Source organism: Salvelinus sp. IW2-2015, unplaced genomic scaffold, assembly GCF_002910315.2.
Source record: "Salvelinus sp. IW2-2015 unplaced genomic scaffold, ASM291031v2 Un_scaffold8489, whole genome shotgun sequence".
Taxonomy (NCBI): Eukaryota; Metazoa; Chordata; class Actinopteri; order Salmoniformes; family Salmonidae; genus Salvelinus; species Salvelinus sp. IW2-2015.
Genome location: NW_019949749.1, coordinates 19639 through 26364, shown reverse-complemented (window position 1 = coordinate 26364; position 6726 = coordinate 19639). Strand labels below are relative to the sequence as shown.

The following is a 6726-nucleotide window of genomic DNA, read 5'->3' as shown; positions in this document are numbered from 1 at the left end:
CTCCCCCACGAGCTACAGACACACATACAGACACATTCAGACCTACTTCCCACTATGAGCACAGGCACACACTACAGCCAGACAAATCAGACCTAACTCCCCACTGAGCTACAGGACACACATACAGACAACATCAGACCTACTCCCACTGAGAAACTACAACATCAGGACACCCCCACACTACAGGAACACAAATCAGACCTCTCCCCACTGAGCTACAAGGACACACAACAGACCACATCAGACCAACTCCCCACTGAGCCTACCAGGACACCACACACAGACACATCAGACCATACTCCCACTAGCTACAGACACACACACCGACAACACATCAGCCATACTCCCCACTGGAGCTACAGGACACACCGACTAACACATCAGACCAACTCACCCACTGAGCTATTCGACACACACACACAACACATCAGACCATACTCCCCATGCTACCAGACACACACAACAGACACATCAACCATACTCCCACTAGCTACAGGACACACAGCACACAACACTCAGGACCATACTCCCCACTGACTTACAGGAACACACACACAAGACACAATCAGACCATACTCCCCACTGAGCTACAGGACACAACATTACAGGACAGATCACAGCCATACTCCCCACTTGATGCTACAGACACACAGATACAGACACATCAGACATTACTCCCCACGGCTACAGACCACATGACAGGGCACATTAGACCTACTCCCCCACGAGCTACAGCACAATACAAGACACATTCAGACCATACTCCCACTGAGCTTACAGCCACACATACAGACACATCAGCAACATGTCCCCACTTACGCTACGGACACACACACATCCAGACATACATCAGATCATACTCCCCATAGACTACAGACACACACACATACAACACATCAGATCATTACTCCCCACTGAAGCTACAGACACACACACATACAGACACATCAGTACCATACTCCCCACTGAGCTACAGGACACGAACGATACAGACAGCATCAGGACCATACTCCCCACTGAGCTTACAGGACACACAGATTACAGACACATCAGACCATACTCCCCACTAGCTTACAGACACACAGGACTACAGACACATCAGACCATACTCCCCACTTGAGCTACAGGACACACACATACAGACACATCAGACCATACTCCCCACTGAGCTACAGGCAAACAAAACGACAACCTACTACAGAACACATCAGACACATAGACTCACCCCATCGGAGCTACAGGACACACACACACAGACACACATCAGACCATATCCCCACTGAGCTACCAGGAACACAACATACAGACACATCGACCATCTCTCCCCACTGAGCTACAGGACCACAACACAAATAAGACCACATCAGACCATACTCCCCACATGAGCTTACAGACACACACATTACAGACACATCAGACCCATTACTCCCCACTGAGCTACAGGACACACACACATACAGACACATCAGACATATCCCCATGACTAACAGGACACACCACACAGACACATCAGACCATACTCCCCACTGAGCTAGGACACACACATCACAGACCACATCAGACCATACTCCCCACTGAGCTACAGGCACACACAACACACTCAGACCACCCCCACTGAGCTACAAAACACACACATACAGACACATCAGGACCATACTCCCCACTGAGAGCTACAGGACACACACAACAGACACATCAGAACCATACCTCCCACTGAGCTAGACCAGAGAACAGACACCACGAGCGACACACATACAGACACATCCAGACCCATACTTCCCCCACTGAGCTTACAGGACACACACCATACATGCACTCAGACCATAACTCCCCACTGATGCTACAGACACACACATACAGACACTCAACCTACTCCCACTGAGCTACAGGCACAACACCAACAGATACATCAGACCATACTCCTCCCAACTGAGCTACAGCAAACAGACACTCAGACACGCACTGATAAGAAACACACAGACAGACATCAGACATACTCCCCACTGGCACGACAACATACAGATACACAACCACACTAGCTACGGACACAACCATCAGCTAGCATACTCCCCACTGAGCTTCACAGGACACACACATACCAGACACATCAGATCATACTTCCCCACTGAGCTACAGCACACCACCATACAACACATCAGACCATACGCCCACTGACTACAGGAACACATAAGACACACATCGACCATACTCCCCACTGAGCACAGGGACACACATCACAGACACATCAGACCATACTCCCACTGAGCTACAGGAACACACACACAGGACAACAATCAGACCATACTCCCCATGACTACAGGCACACCACAGTACAGACACATCAGACCATACTCCCCACTAGCTACAGGACACACACTGACAGGACACATCAGACCATACTCCCACTGACTACAGGACACACACAACATGACACATCAGACCATACTCCCCACTGAGCCTACAGCACATAGCACACACACATCAGACCCTACCCCCACTGAGCTACAGACACACACACTTACACACATCAGACCATACTCCCCACTGAGCTACAGGACACACACCACATACAGACACATCAGACCATACTCCCCACTGACCTTACAGGACACACCACACAAAGACACATCAGGACCATTACTCCCCACTGAGCTAAGGACCACAACACAGCACTAGACATACCCATCACACATCACAAGACACATTCACAACTCCCCACTGTAGCACAGGCACCACATAATACAGCACTCAGACCAATCCCACTGAGCTACAGGACACACACACATACAACACCAAGACCATACTCCCCACTGAGCTACGAGGACACACACATACCAGACACATCAGACCATACTCCCCACTGAGCTACAGGACACACACAGACAGACACATCAGACCCATACTCCCCACTGAGCTAACAGGAACACACAACAGACAGAACACACAGACCGTACTCCCACTGAGGCATACAGACACATTAACACACACATCAGAACCATACTCCCCACTTGAGCTACGGACACACATACATTTTTCAGAAGTAGAAAATATGTGTGGGTGCATGAGTGTGGTGCGTGGAGTGTGAGTGTGTTGTAGTGAGTGAGTGTAGTGAGTGTGATGTGATTGAAACCTTAGGATAGTTGAGACCATTCCGTTCTGTCTGTCCCTTCAGAGGTAGTCTCCATAACTTCATCACAGCTGCAGAGAGAAGAAGGATGAGACAGGTTAAAGGTTAAAGGGCAGGAACAAGCACATATCACATGACCTGTTTCATGAGAACATAAAATTAACTACCACGGAAACAACAATTATAAACACGACGTTAACGTGTTGTCCGGTTCATGGCTAAAAAAGATCCCAGAATTTCCATTCGCACAAAAACGTTCTTTCCTCTAATTTGTGCTCAAATTGTTGTTACATCCCTGTTAGTGAGGATTTGCTCCTTGCCAAGTAATCCACCACCTGACAGGTGTGCATATCAAGAAGCTGATTAACAACAACACAGTGCACCTTGTTGCTGGGGACAAAAAAAGGCCACCTAAAAGGTGCAGTTTGTCACACAACCAATGACAGAGTTCTAAGTTGAGGGAGTGTGCAATTGGCATGGTGACTGCGATGTCACCAGGGTTGTCAGGAATGAATGTTCATTCTCTACCATAACCGCCCGCCAACTCATTTTAAGAAATTTGTCAGTAGTCCAAACGCCTCACAAACACACCAGCCGTCCTCCACATCCGGCTTTTCCCATGCGGGATCTGTGACCAGCCACCCGGAAGCTGATGGAACTGTAGGTTTGCTCAGCAACAAAGAATTTCTACCACAAACTGGTCAGAAACTCGTCTCAGCGGAGGTATCATCTTGCTCGTTTCCTCACCGTGGTCTCGACCCGACGCAGTTCGACCCTCACCGAGTCTCGACCGACTGCAGTTCGACCCTCACCAGGGTCTTCGACCCCGGATGCAGTTCGACCCGCTCACCAGGGTCTCGACCCGACGCCAGTTCGACCTCACCATAGGGTCTCGACCCGACCACAGTTCGACCCTAACCAGGATCTCGACCCGACCGCAGTTCAACCCTCACCAGGGTCTCGACCCGACCGCAGTTCGACTCTCACCAGGGTCTTGACCCGACCGCAGTTCGACCCTCACCAGGGTCTCGACCCGACCGCAGTTCAACCCTCACCAGGGTCTCAACCCGACCGCAGTTCGACCCTCACCAGGGTCTCCACCCGACCGCAGTTCGACCCTCACCAGGGTCTCGACCCGACCGCAGTTCAACCCTCACCAGGGTCTCGACCCGACCGCAGTTCGACGTTGGAGTCGACTTCAGTGGGAAAATGCTCACCTTCGATGACCACTGGCACGCTGGAGAAATGTGCTCTTCACAATGAATCCTGGTTTCAACTGTACCGGGCAGATGGCAGACTACATGTATGGCGTCGTGTGGGCGAGCGGTTTGCTGATGTCAACGTTGTGAACAGAGTGCCCCATGGTGTCGGTGGGGTTATGGTATGGGCAGGCATAAGCTACAAACAACAAACACAATTACATTTTATCGATGGCAATTTGAATGCACAGAGATACCGTGATGAGATCCTGAGGCCCATTGTCGTGCCATTCATCCTCCTCCATCACCTCATGTTTCAGCATGATAATGCACGGCCCCGTGTCGCAAGGATCTGGACACAATTCCTGGAAGCTGAAAATGTCCCAGTTCTCCCATGGCCTGCATATTCAGACATGTCATCCATTGAGCATGTTTGGGATGCTCTGGATCGACGTGTACGACAGCGTGTTCCAATTCCCGCCAATATCCAGCAATTTCGTACAGCCATTAAAGAGGAGTGGATCAACATTCCACAATCAACAGCCTGATCAACTCTATGTGAAGGAGATGTGTCGCACTGCATGAGGCAAATGGTGGTCACACCAGATACTGACTGGTTTTCTGATCCACACCCCTACCTTTTTTTAAGGCATCTGTTACCAACAGATGCATATCTGTATCCCAGTCATGTGAAATCCATAGATTAGGGCCTAATTTATTTATTTCAGTTTCATTATATGAACTCAGTAACATTATTGAATTTGTTGCATGTTGCGTTTATATTTTTATTCAGTGTAGTTAACTTAGAATGAAACTACTATCTAACGTCACATTTTGTTTATGATTGTCGAGGTATCTGAACAATAACACACAATACGAAAAGGAAACATACAGACAAAAGTAAATAACTTAACGGCAGACAGCGGTAGGCATCTGCTGTCAAGCTCGTCATACAATAAAACAGGAAGATCCAAGTCAGATTCATACAACAGCTTAGTAATATAGCTAAGCCAAATGAGTACTAGTTGACTGGTTGAATATCCCAAACAAATGCAACATTGTGTAGACATGATGTTAGCGGAGCCTCGTTTGGTACGGTCGGAGTAGCGGACGTAGCTAGCTAACATTATTACCTAGCTAACATTACCTTCTCTCATCTTTTGGTCTGTTCGTCCAAGGTCGGTTCAATCAACTCCAGCCATCGGAGGTGGTTTCCTGCCTTCTCTTCACTTTCGGCATTGCGTTGAATCAAAGGATTTATTTAACCAAAAACAACAAACCTTATTTCCCGCGACCTATTTTTGTGTGTTGATTTCGTAGGCCTGCTCACCGTCGCTTTTTATTGACGTCACAACATAGAGGGGTCTTTCAGCTTCAGCTCGATCCCCGCACGATATGCACGTCACTCAATTCTATTTCATTCAATTGGGGCTTTTGCTGCGTTCAAGACAACTGGGAACTCGGGAAACTCTGACTTCAGTGCGTTCCAAAACAACTGGGAACTCGGGAAACTCCGACTTCAGTGGTTCAAAACAACTGGGAACTCGGGAAACTCCGACTTCAGTTGCGTCAAAACAACTGGGAACTCGGAAACTCCGACTTCAGTAGGCATTCAAAACAACTGGGAACTCGGGAAACTCCGACTTCAGTGTGTTCAAAACAACTGGGAACTCGGGAATCTCCGACTTCAGAGCGTTTAAAACAACTGGGAACTCGGGAAACTCCGATTTCAGTTCATTCAAAACAACTGGGAACTCGGGGTGGAAGTGTTCGGATGCTCTTGATCGACAGCATGTTCCAGTTCCCGACAATATCCAGCAACTTCACACAGCCATTGAAGAGGAGTTGGATAACATTCCCCCAGGCCCCAATCAACAGCCTGATCAACTCTATGCAAAGGAGGTGTGTCATGCAGTGTGAAGCAAATGGTCACACCAGATACTGACTGGTTTTCTGATCCACACCCCTACCTTTCTTTTTTAAGGTATCTGTGACCAAMAGATGCATATCTGTATTCCCAGTCATGTAAAATCCATAGATTAGTGCCTAAGGCATTGATTTCAATAGACTTATTTCCTTCTATGAAYTGTAACTTAGTAAAATCTTTGAAATTGTTGCAAGTTACGTTTTATATTTTTGTTCAGTGTAGTTAAATCCTGATTCTATTTGACTAATATAATACCATCAACAGGTTCGACTGGTACATTTATTTATTTGGTTATTTTTCTGACAAAAGGCTGTATCATAAAAAACTACTCATTATTTTTTTTACATCAGTCACAGTCAATATACCCACAATGCATCATGAATTTGATGCTCTGGAACACCGAGTCCCTCCCCTCTTCTGACCTCGTCCTCTCTTCCATCCGCATCTTTCTAGACCGATCGTGCCTCTCTTCT

At 47.8% G+C, this 6726-nt stretch overlaps 1 long non-coding RNA gene across 1 annotated transcript; it reads right to left on the bottom strand.

The window, feature by feature from the left end:
• Positions 1-274: 274 nt before the first annotated feature.
• Positions 275-2564, bottom strand: LOC139027232 (uncharacterized). Its single transcript, XR_011479291.1, has 3 exons — positions 2525-2564; positions 1110-1192; positions 275-298 (listed from the first exon to the last, which is right to left on the bottom strand). It is a non-coding gene; the product is annotated as an uncharacterized lncRNA (long non-coding RNA).
• Positions 2565-6726: the final 4162 nt, after the last annotated feature.